This window comes from Nuphar pumila, chromosome 9 (genome assembly GCF_984573655.1).
Source record: "Nuphar pumila chromosome 9, dmNupPumi1.hap1.1, whole genome shotgun sequence".
Lineage (NCBI taxonomy): Eukaryota > Viridiplantae > Streptophyta > Magnoliopsida > Nymphaeales > Nymphaeaceae > Nuphar > Nuphar pumila.
This window is the reverse complement of record NC_143257.1, coordinates 123061706-123075018: the sequence shown is the minus strand read 5'-3', so window position 1 is coordinate 123075018 and position 13313 is coordinate 123061706. Positions and strand designations below refer to the sequence as shown.

General features: G+C 38.9%; 1 pseudogene across 1 annotated transcript; it reads left to right on the top strand.

Annotated features, from left to right (window-relative positions):
- The first annotated feature begins 766 nt into the window (after positions 1–766).
- Positions 767–4711, top strand: LOC149829218 (3-ketoacyl-CoA synthase 11 pseudogene; annotated as a pseudogene). Its single transcript, XR_016434174.1, has 2 exons — positions 767–949; positions 3877–4711. The product of XR_016434174.1 is annotated as a 3-ketoacyl-CoA synthase 11 pseudogene (transcript).
- The last annotated feature ends 8602 nt before the right edge of the window (positions 4712–13313 follow it).

Below are 13313 nucleotides of genomic sequence, written 5' to 3'. Positions count from 1 at the left end.
CATGCGATAAATCGATTGCCCATGGCCATTTTAGAAAATAAGTCACTATTTTCTTCTTTATTTGGCATACAACCCATTTATCATAAATTACGTGTGTTTGGATCTGTTTGCTATGTTTACGTTGATAGCTCATTGAGACATAAGTTTCAAGGCAAAGCCTTAAAGTGCAGGTTTGTGAGATATGTTGAAGACTACACGGGGTATAGGTGCTATGATCCATTGAGCAAACGTGTCAAAAATATTGAGAAATGTCATTTTTAACTAAATGAATTTTGACGATCATCCGGCTAATTCAAGTCCTCATGTTGCTAAGTCAAGTCCCAATGTTGAGGTGTACTATCCATGGTTAAATTCAGAACTCTTCTCCAATGCTAAGGAAGATTGCCCTGCAGACTACCGCCAGAAGGAGATATGTGAGGAATCAACAAATGCATCTCAACCAGAAGAGATTACCACACAAAACTTGGAGCCAGTAAGTTCTAAGGGTGTTGTGTACACCCGGCGAGAGAAAGGGCCCTCATCTATTCCTTGCACAGATACAGGTCCTTCTACTCTCGCTCCACAGATGTTGGACATCAGAAGATCCTCTCGGACTCGACATCCGCTTGACAGGTGGGTAAGCTATAAAGAAGGGGATATATATGGAGACCCCACTAGGCATCATAGCATAGTTGGCATGCTGCAATACCTGACCTTTACTAGACCCGACATAGTGTATTCAGTTAATTAGGTATCTCAATTTATGCATGAACCTCATACACCGCACATGGAGGCAGTTAAACGAATACTTTGTTATATGACGGGTACAACTGGTGATGGGCTGGTGTACTGGAAGAGTGAAAATCCAGGTGGTCATGAAATCATTATTTATGCTGATGGCGATTGGGCGGGTAATCCAGATGAACGACGGTCAGTATCTGGTTATTGCAACTTCATTGGATCAAACATGGTCTCTTGGAGTAGTAGAAAACAAAAGGCGGTTGCTAGGTCGAATACTGAGGCTGAATACAGATCGATGACTGCTGCCACTACTGAGGCTACATGGATAAGACATCTCCTAACAGAGATGGGAGAATCGATTGCTCGATCACTGCTGTTATGTGATAATCAAATTGCCATCAACATCTCTTTTAAATCCCATTCATCATAGTCGAGCAAAGCATATTGAGATAGATCATCACTTTGTCAGGAAAAAGGTTGAAGAAAAGGGGATTGAGCCTATGTTTGTGCGAACTGAAAAGCAAGTTGCGGATATTTTCACCAAAGGGCTGACAAAAGACAGATTTTAGTTTCTGAAAGGCAAGTTGTTCATGGTCCAGAACCATGCACAACTTGAGGGAGGCTTAAAAGAAGTCGTTATTGGGTCTTGGACCCAAATCGGGTCTGTGCAGGACCAGACCAAACTCTTGTATTAGTCCGGGTCAAGATCCGAATGTTGATAGTGTTGTTATTAAGCTTGTTGTCAGAGGGTATTTTTGTACCCTAAAGTGGTGTATTAAATATATTCTCAAAACCTAATACGAAATGTAATACACTGTTTTCTTTATTGACGTCTTTTCTTTCCACAACCTCTCCTCTCGATATCTCGTTCCCTCTTCTTGCACAGGTGAGCGTAAAGACCTTCTTTCTAAGACATACTACCAAACAAGGAGATAAGAGTGTAAGGGACTTTTATGGTCTCTTATCCCCTATTTGGGATGAACTGGCTATGTTGGAACCAAAATAAGAAAGTTCGGCAATTGACATGAAAAACAAGTGGAAAGAGAAAGTCTCTTCTCTTTCATGGTCTTTGATCGAAATTTGAGCAAGTTAGGTCCTCTTTACTTCATAGGACATCGGCTCCTTATATAAGTGACTTGATCAAATATGTCAAGAATATATTAGACTTGGAATACACAAGTCTAATGATGGGGTGCTTGTCGTATTAAGACCCGAAAACTTTGTCAAAACTTATAGACCTCCTCACTTTGAGAAAAAAAATTTAATGGAGGATGACATGAGAGAGGATACAAGGGAAATACCATTACTTGTCACTATTGTAAAGAACCAAAACACATAAGATCGGATTGTCCCAAACTCAAAAAGGTGATCGCTGTAAGTGAAAAACCTCAAGAATCAAAGAAAGGGGGCAATTTCAATAATTTAACAATTGCCCAAATAGCGGAGGCCGTCTCACAAATTCTAAAAGTCACTCTTTCTACATCCAGTGTCGCCATCTCCTCTTTTTCTCTTCCGGATAAGTCTTCTTGGATTTTGGATTCGGGAGCCTCTTTTCACATGACTCATAATGAGTCTCTTTTATCCGATTGCACTAATTCATATTTTTCATCTGTGTCAACCGTCAATATTTCCTTGAAAGTCAAAAGTATAGGAAACCTCAATAATATTTTTTTTGTTTCAAACGTGAGGGTTATTCCAAAATTAGATTTAAACGTCTTTTCCGTATAACATATTTTTTATTGTGGGTGTAAAGTATTCTTCTCATCTAAGGCTTGTTGGATGCAGGATCTCTAATCAGGGAAGCTGATTAAGCAAGGCCATATAAGAGAAGATCTTTACTATATAGATTCATTATGTTTACCTAAAAACTCTTTTTGTGATCATATCAAAGAAATTAGTTTAGATCTTTGGTATAAAAGATTAAGACACCCAAGTATTATTTGGATCAGCATTTGGCATGCCCATACCTGAGAATTAGGGTTCGTGTCAGGTTGAGTATCTGATCCGTTTACACTCCTAAACCTGAGTTGCTTTATTGAGGTGTTACGTGATAATTTCACAAAAAAGTTGGTCCTTGAAATGTCTTTCAAAAAATATAAGACCCTTTTTATAAGATGAGTCAAAACGTGGGACATTAAATGAAAATTTTCCTCTATGTGATCCTCACCACATCATACGACATAGCATGATAGGATTCATGCTATGTAGATCATAATCGTACAACCGATAGCTATTAGGCTGTGATATAGCATCCTATTGCTATACGGCACAACTCACAAGTAGGGGTGGACATCACACCCTTTTAAAGGTTGGCCCATCGGGCTTTAAGTGCAGCCTGGCCTGGAGATGGCCGGCTCATTAATAAATGAGCTGGGTTTTGGCTCGGTTCCTATCGGGTCAGGTTTGAAGAGCAGCCCATGACCCGATTCATTTTCCAATGGATCAATGTTTAGCTGGTTGGTCCAAGACGTCTCAAACCCATTTGTAGGTATCTTTTAATGAAGTTCACAAATTAATTCTTATAATACCAAAAACAATGAATTAATTGAAAGATTAATGCACTCATTTAATTATCTTTCTATTTTCTGCATAATCAATACAACTAATTAGGTGAATAATAATAGTTACCAAGTTATTTTTTTGAAAGGCAAGATGGGGTTAAGGAGACTCCTACCTGATATCTCTTAAACCCCATGTCACGGAGGGATTCAAACCTAGGCCTTGAGCTTGGCGCAGGACCCCGCTTACCACATGGGGTACAAACTCGGTAATAATAGTTACCAAGTTACTATGCAACCAGCTATTAAAATTTTATTTAGGTAGCTCAGTCCCAACGGGTCGACACTGTAGCCCTTGGGCTGACCCCGACCTGGCTCATGTATATAATGGATCAGGTTTTGACCCGGTAGCTAACCGGTGAAGGCCTAAAACCTTGACCCAAACATGGCCCATGGTGGGTCAGGTCGGCCCGGCCCGGCCCATTGCCCAACCCTAGTCACGAGATAAGTTCCTTTTTAGAGAGTGAGAGAGAAGGAGGAAGAGAGGTAGGGGGCAAACCGTTTGAAAGTCAAAGTGTGTCAAAAGATCACCCTCAACTGTTTGAAAGTCAAAGTTACACATGAACCCTTACTAATATCCACTTTGAATCATTTTCAGGTCCACCCCAACACCTATGCCATGGTTGTCAGCATGGAGAACATCACCCTCAACTGGTACTTTGGCAATGAGCGCTCAATGTTGGTCTCCAACTGCCTCTTCCGAATGGGTGGTGCTGTGATCCTCTTCTCGAACCACCGGTCCGACCGCCGCCGGTCCAAGTACCAGGGTCCATACGGTCCGCACCCACAAGTGCGCTGACGTCCGGTGCTATGTTCCAACGCAAAGATGACCAAGGTAAGATTGGTGTGGCCTTGTCCAAGGACTTGATGGCTGTGGCTGGTGATGCACTCAAGACCAACATCACCACACTGGGTCCAATGGTCCTACCTATGTCAGAACAGTTACTCTTCTTGGCCACATTGATTGCTAGGAAACTGTTCAAGATGAAGACTTTGAAGCCTGACATACCAGGCCTTAAGTTGGCATTTGAGCACTTTTGTATTCATGCTGGTGGTGGGGCTGTCCTAGATGAGCTAGAGAAGAACTTGGGCCTAAGTCAGTGGCATATGGAGCTCTCTAGGATGACCATCTATAGGTTTGGTAACACTTCTAGCTCATCCTTGTGGTATGAGTTGGCCTATACTGAAGGCAAGGGCAGGGTCCGAAGGGGTGACCGTTTGTGGCAGATTGCTTTTGGGTCCGGGTTCAAGTGTAACAGTGCAGTTTGGCGTGCCCTCCGGACCATTAATCCTGCTAAGGAGAAGAACCCATGGATGGATGAGATCGATAATTTCCCCGTAGATGTGCCTAAAATGGTCACTGTATCTACTTAAGGATGTCCAGACGTGTGTGAAGCTTCATGTATTTTATTTAGTGCATTCTTTTTGTATTTTTGTGATGCATTGGCATGATCCAGTTTGGTGGTGGTGGTGGTGGTAGTAGTAGTGGTGGTGGTGTCAGTGTTGGATGAGCTACAATGTATCATTGTTTCTATTTGAAAATTTCAACCTTTAAACATAGAAGCCATCCAGTGGAGCATGACGTACTTCTCAATCAGCTATAATAGCATCACTGGAGAAATACTTGCTTCCATATGTTTATATGATCTCCAAGTACTCTACTTGTCAACAAGCTCACTGGCCACGTAGCATCTTCAACTTAACTCACTTGGTGGAAGTTAATTTCTCCAAGAATCAATCGCATGTTAATTACTTTGAAATAGTATTTTACAAAGTCTTTTTCATTGTATTGAGACTTTGAAATAAGCTCAATGGAAGGTTTCATGTCAAATAATTGTTGAAGATATCAAGCATGTGAAGCTTTTGGAAAGCTTGTGGGTTGAATGGGAAATAGTTGGCACTGGTGTTGGACCTTAGCACAAGAACTCTCAACCGGGGCAGGTGATCCAACCAAGAAGGGAATGCATCACTCAACTTGTTGCCCAAATCTTGGAACTCAAGCCCCATTCCGGCCACAAGAGATGTGGGTATTTTCTCCACTAACATGTTCTCTCTCAAATCAAGTATGATCATTGTGCTATCGATCTTAAAACTGCTGGGGATTTGACCTTGCAATTGATTCTTGGAGAGATTAACTTCCTCTAAGAGAGTTAAGTTGAAGATGCAATTAGGTATGTGGCCAGTGTGCTTGTTGTTTGACAAGTTGATTTCTTGGACCAGTGATGCTATTATTGCTGATTGAGAAGTACGTCATGCTGCACTGGATGGGTTTAAAGGTTGAGTGATCTGACCAACGGGTGATTTTCAAGAGCAAGTCCTTCAGTCTTTTGCTGCTACCTCATAAATTTTACAATGTGATTACCTTGTTGTTCCTTTTAGTTCCTTTTAGTGTTAATTTCAAAGGGCTTTCTGGATAGCTGGCGGCATTGCCATAATGCAACAAAGTGAGGATCGTCCTTTGGTTTTCCAAAGGTTTTTCAAATATATAAATAGGGCTGTAAATTGCAGCCTTTTCTGCCAATTTTTCTTTTCTTGTCTTTTGGAAAACTTTTGTTTAGACGCAGATATTTTGCCTGATATTTTAAAAAGAATCCCACACTTTTTGAAATGGTATTTTGTGACCCAACTTCATTGAACTGTATATCAAATATGGGCCTGAATTTAGCTTTCATGGGTAAGACTTAAGAGCCATATAAAATCTCACTTTTAACCTGTAGTTTGGATTCTTTAGAAACTTGGGTTTTTGCCTATTTTAATATGCAATAAAGGAGTTTAGTAATTTAAGTATTCAATTGACTATTTACCTGAGTAGGGTTGTCAACAAGTCAGGTTCGGGTGGACTGGGACCCACATATAATTAATGGTCCGGTTCTGGTTTGGCCGAAAATAGAATCCCAAACCCAGACCTATATAATTTCAGAAAAGAAAATTTAGTAAAATTGCATATAAAATACTCAAGCTGGATCGGGTACTTGACAAAAAAGCTGGGTTGTGTCGGGTACTCGACAAAAGTCAAGATTCAAACGTGGCCCACATATTGTTCAGGTAGGGTTGGGTCGACCCAAATATTATTTGGATCAGCATTTGGCATGCCCATACCTGTGAATTCGGGTTTGGGTCAGGTCGAGTATCTGGTCCGTTTACAGCCCTAAACCTGAGGTGCTTCGTTGAGGTGTTACGTGATAATTTCACGAAAAAGTTGGTCCTTGAAATGTCTTTCAAAAACTCATAAGACCCTTTTTAGAAGATGAGTCAAAAGGTGGGATTTTAAATGAAAATTTACAGATGCTCCCCACATATGATGGGATTCGTGCTATTTAGATCATAATCATAATCGTACAATCGATAGCTATTATTAGTCCACCTCACCTTGAATGTGAACTAATCTTATCAGTCCAAATGCATCACTTGGATGGCTAGGATGTGATATAGCATCCTACAGCATCATATGCCACAACTCCCAAGTTGGTGTGGGCATCCGGCCCTTAAGACGTTGGCCCATCGGGTTTTAAGTGCAGTCCGGCCCGGAGATGGACGGCCCATTAATAATTGACTTGGGTTTTGGCCCTGTGTTTAACAGGCTCAAGCTAGAAGAGCAGCTCATGACCCGATTCATTGGCCCAACGGTTCAATGTTTAACAGGTCTGGCTCAAACCAAATTAATTCTTATAATACCAAACGCAATGAATTAAATGAAAGATTAAAGCACTCATTTCATTATCTTTCTATTTTTCGTATCATCAATACAAGTAATTAGGTAAATAATAATAGTTATCAAGTTTTTTTCTTTTGAAAGGCAAGCTGGGGTTAGGCAGACCCCTACCAGATATCTTTTAAGCCCCATGTGTCTGTGGGATTCAAACCTGAGCTTTGAGCTTGGCACAGAACCCCGCTTACCACATGGGATACCACCTCGGTAGTAATAGCTACCAAGTTACTATACAACCAGCTATTAAAATTAATTATGTAGCTCAGGCCCAATGGGTCGGCACTGTACCCGTGGGCTGATCCCGGCCTGGCCCGCGTATATAACGGATTGGGTTTTGACCTGCTAACTAACCGGTCAAAGCCTAAAACCTTGACCCAAACAAGGCCCATGGTAGGTGAGGTCGACCCGGCCCATTGCCCAACCCTACTCAGTAGATAAGATCTTTTTAGAGAGAGAGAGGGGGCAAACCGTTTGAAAGTCAAAGTGTGTCAAAAGATCACCCTCAACCGTTTGAAAGTCAAAGTTACACATGAACCCTTACTAATATCGACTTTGAATCATTTTCAGGTCCACCCCAACACCTATGCCATGGTTGTCAGCATGAAGAACATCACCCTCAACTGGTACTTTGTCAATGAGATCTCAATGTTGGTCTCCAACTGCCTCATCCGAATGGGTGGTGCTGCGATCCTCTTCTCGAACCACCGGTCCGACCGCCGCCGGTCCATGTACCAGTTGGTCCATACGGTCCGCACCCACAAGTGCGCCGACGTCCGGTGCTATGTTCCAACGCAAAGATGACCAAGGTAAGATTGGTGTGGCCTTGTCCAAGGACTTGATGGCTGTGGCTGGTGATGCACTCAAGACAAACCCTCGCCAAGAACCAGATCACTGACACCCAAGTCCTTATGGAGCCCACCAGTTTTAGGCACCCCACACCCGGTAAGAGTCAAACCTGAGACGAAGGGGTCAGTACCTTCTCCCCAGGCCTGATGCCACTCTGGCGATTAAATTGATCACCCTTGTGCCAAATATGGCTGCTACTCTAATATTGAGAAAAAATAGACAACAGTCCGTCTTGCAATAAAAAACTCCACTATAACTAAAATAGATTTAATTCACTGGAAATTTTACCAATGAAACAAACATTTTTTGACATTTAAATATCAAGAAAGAAACTCCAAATTGATATTTCCATTGTCTTCAACTACTTTTAATTTTACATTTTGTAATCAAACCTATGATAGTTTTTTTTTATGATGAAGGACCCTCACGGAAGCGAGGGAGTTAAAGCCCCAGGTGGCCCACCTCTGAAAGCTAAGGACACACCGGTTTACCAGCGGGGTTTGATATGGGGGCTTCAATTCAACACTTTCACAACCCTCCTGTTGGCCACACTGCCGTAGTGTAATCAAACCAAGAATAATAAAAGAAAAATCATGCTACCCCTTGTGAGAACATTGTTGATTTTGTAATTAATAAAATAAAAAATGACCATACTGTACAACAGAAATAATGTGTTTTCCAAAAAAATCCTATAATTTTTTGAAAAAACACCCGTATTCAAAACTCCAACTTTTCAATTGTAAAAGGACATTTTCACTCATCACACATGCTAATTTCCTCAAGATATGTGAACTTTTCATTCAAATATCCAAATATTTAAATTTTCTTATGTATTTGCAAATTTTCTTCCACACATTTGAGAATGTGCTTTCGCATTTGTAAATGTCTTGATCTTTGCACATGAATGTCTTCACACATTTGTGAATGTCCTCTTGCTTGTGTCTCTTATGCAATTTTTAGCAAAAGGAGTTTGTTGAGAAAAAATCGCATTTCAAAAGTGAGGTGAGCATTTTGCGACACTTCAAAAGCATCACTACAACCTTTAGCGATGCTTGAAAAGTGTAATGGTCTTTTAGTGACACTTCAAAAGTGTCGCTAAAGCCTTTCATGTTGCTTCAAAAGAACGTATTTTGGGGGAGAAATTGCAAAATGCGGTATGACATTCACATATTTCGGAAGGACATTTGTACATTCTCATATTTTGATAGAAAATGCACAAATGTATGATAGAAAATTTGCATATTTGACAAGAAAATTGCAAATAAAAGAGAAAATTAGTATATTTGAATATTTGAGAAGGAAGTTTGCATATCCGGAGGAAATTCACATGTGTGAAGGGTGTAAATATCCTTTTAATGGTTTTGGGCATGGGCAGATTTTTGAAAATTGTAGGTTTTTTCAAGAAACATGTCATTTTTGTTGTACAATAAATCATTTTTTTGTTAATAAAATGATAAAAGAGATTTTAGAAAAAAAGAAGAAAAACTTCATGCTTACGTTTAGCAGCTTAATCTCAAAGTCTCTAATGCAGGCCAAACCTGACCCAATCTAATCCAGGTTCATGCACAATTAAAAACTGTGGACCCATATGGGTTAATGGGTTTGGTCATACATTAGGTTATTGGCTGGGCATGGCTGAAAAAAGTAGACCCATATAAGTTAACTAGCTTGGGTCTTAATGGGTATGGGTTTCAGCTCAGCTCTTGATATGATCGGTATTCTAGATCTATTTTTTTACCAATAAAAAATATATGAATTAATGAAATCAATGGTTTATTAAGAATATTATATGCTAACAAAATAAAAGCTTGATATCTATTTAAAATAATGTCACAATTTGAATATAAAAAACATATTTACATGCCAACAAAACATTTTAAGTTGAAACAAAAAAACCAATGATATATCATACTCAAATTGTAGGGATGCGCAATGAGCTAAGCTAGCTCGAGGTCAGCTCGGGCTTGACCCGTTTAAGCATGGCTCAAACTCGTTCAAAAAAATTGAATGAGTCAAGCTTGAACAAGGGTTCTGGCTCGGTACAAGTAAACATGCTTGAACAACCGGTCCAGCTCGATAAACCATATTAAGCTCGGCTCACATAGGTATATAAAAAAACTATGTTTTATTTTTTTCATAATATGGTCATAAATAAAGGAGCTATTTTAGCGGGTAGGTTGTTAGATTTTCTTGGAAGTGGCTCGAGTTCAAATATCATTGTTCTTTTCTCTTTAAAAATGCTTTTGATACGATTTTCAAAGACATAAAAATAATTTTTAAATAAAAGGTATTCAGCTCGAGATGAGACGATCCCACGCAAAGGGTGTTCAAACAAAATTCTCAAACCAAGCCAACCTAAGCTGGCTATGTGAATATCTATCAAATTGTATCAAATTCAACGAGTTATCTGGTACTATTTTGGGATTCAGTTCAATCCACAAATTTTCAGGACATATATGAAAAAATGAATAAAAGTTTAGATTACTAAAATGCAATGCATATTAATTATAAGTTTATCAACATATTTAAATCTTTAATTGAATATATAATATTTACCAATTAGAGACTTTAAGATGGATCGGGTATGAAGTGGGGTTGGGTTAAAGTCGGTTAAGATACATAGCCGGATTGGGTACAAGTCTGTTTAAGTTTGGGTACATAATCGGGTCAGTTTAGTTTTAAAATATGAAGAACCATTTGAGTCTCGATACTTAATTGGGTTGGGTTTGTTCGTTTTTAAGTCTTCATTTACAATACCTAAGACCCAATCAGTTTTCACTATGGGTCGATATTTTGGATTCAACCAAACCCACCAGTCCACCAATAACAGTTCGGGTGGGATATAAATGGTTCGGATATCAGATGGATTGGGTATACCCGACCCAGTTCCACCCCTAGTTATGTGAATACAACAATGTTATCAATGTTATATGGGACCTTCAATCATTTTGAAAATGATTCCCATTCGGAGCTGAATCAAACCCAATCGACAAACTTTCCACCAAAAAATGACACGTGTTGCAAAAATATTAAAAAATTCAAAAATATTTTAAAAACATTATTAACCATTTTTTATTTTTTAAAATAAACTGAATCAGCCTTGTACCGTATCGATTTCCGGCGGATCGATTCCCGCTGAGATATTTTTTTTTAGTAAAAATATTTCCATTTTTTTTGTTGCAATTATTGAGATATTTTTTTAGTAATAATATTTCCAAAAAATACTCAGTTCAGCCAGTTGTTTTCTATCCTGACGTGGCCCACCTCGGAAAGCTATGGACGCACCCATGCGCCAGTGGGTTTGATCAGGGGTCTTCAACTCAATACATTCACAACCACCCCACGGTGGTAACACTATGTCAGCCGGTTGGGTTGGATATCCAGCAAAAATCATAACCCAGTTCTAATCCACATGTTACTCGGTCCAACTTTGGGCCAACCAAAGTTAACCCGAATAAACATTAAGGTCGACACCATAGTGACAAATATCGCGATATTTAACGCGAGAAATTACCTGAAAGTTAAAAACAAAACGGACCCATTGACAAGCCTGAAGGTCCTCACACATGCATTTTTTTAATTTGTTTATGTCTAATTTCAATGGCAGGTCCCTTCCATTTAAGTGCAATAAGTGCGCAAATTCATCCCACAATGAGAAGAAAGCACTATAATAATTTCATACACTCTTATCACTATACTTTGTGGAACAAACCTTTTCTTATAGAAAGTATTGACGAACTAGGTCATAGCATCGTTTGTCTTCTTAAATTTGACAATATTAGTACAAATTTTTAATTCAAAGTTGATTAAAAAACATGCTAAAATCTCAGTATGCTCACTCTCTCGATCTTTCATTTTTGTTTGGTATTCTTGAATCACCTTATTTCTTTCAACGCCTCCAAGAGCATTGACTTGATCATCTTCCACCTTTGTGAACTTGAGTTGAAGTTCGAGAATAGATCCACTCACATATCCCTATAATTTTTTGCCATTAAAATGATTTCTCATTGCTGCGATCCCACATCAAATGGTTGGAGTCATTCAACTTTAAAAAGAATTCAACCTTTGATTCTCCTTTCGCCATGATGATGATGACACGACTCTAGAAGATGATGACACAAGCAAATGCCAATAGTTAAAATTTTCAAGCAAATAAGATAAAAAAATCGATTAACTCTAATACCATGTAATGGAGTCACGAGCACACACATAAAAAGCCACAAAAGGCAAATAATACAAATACAAACCCAATACAGAGTGATACACAAGCTAGTAGAGGGGACACTAATAAATATAAGCGTCAAAACACACTCACAATAATTATTAATGGGCAAAGAACAAAGTATACAAAAATTATAAGTTTTATTCAATTTAAATGCTTAAGAAAAACACATCCAAAAGCCTACGTATTAGAAGAGAGAGAAAGAGTACTCACTGATAGGCATTCTTAACATCTAGTCGAACTGTTAGACTAGCCAGATCTCAACAGTTAATAAAAAAGAATATTATATAATACACATTATATGTATATTACATAATATATATAGATACAAAAAATACATATTTGTCCTAAAATACATTCTAATATATATATATATATAAATGAAATAATACATTTGTGCTAAATAAAATATGCTAAATGGGTTTTCAACTCCATAAATGTGTCGGACATGGTCGGTTTACTAAGAATCCACACTTGGATCATGTGTTTTCAATGAAAAAAAATGATATTTGGAGCATAAAAAATTTACAAAGATTTGGGGTTGTTGATGTTTCGAACGTTATAAAGACCCACCCATGTGTGAGTATGGAACACTTCAAGAGTTGATCCCTAAAAAATCAAGTACATGTATCACATTTGTATGATCATAATTAAAAAATAAGACCAAAAAGTATTGAAAACCCATTTAACATGTTTCATTTAGGGATGCCAGTGGACCGAGGTGGTTGCGGGAGACAAACTCTCCACCCCCGCCCCATCTACAATTTATGCAGGTAAAGAGTACATGTGTTGAGCTACCAAGGAAGTAACAACTCCCAAAGAGGCTAGAGCAAGACCTAATTGAAAATGAATCGAATTATTGATTGTGTCATAAAGACCTTTATGCCCACGTCCCAATCGACCCCCCGGAGGAATATGCGCCTCTAGAAGATCTTTAATACTGTGCCCAATCCCGAAGTTAGTTCTATACATATGACCAGCAACGAGAAAAATAAATGCAATAGCTAAATGATGATGGGCAATATCGGTCAGCCATAAACTTTGAGTTTGCGGATGGAATCCCCCGAGAAGGGTTAGAATGGCAGTTCCCGCTCCTTGGGAGGTACCGAATAAATGACTACTGGAATCGGGGTTTTGGGCATAAAGATTCCACTGACCTGTAAAAAGTGGCCCCAATCCTTGGGGATATGGTAATACATCTAAGAAATTATTCCATCTGACGTATTCACCCCTTGATCCGGGAATAGCGACATGAACT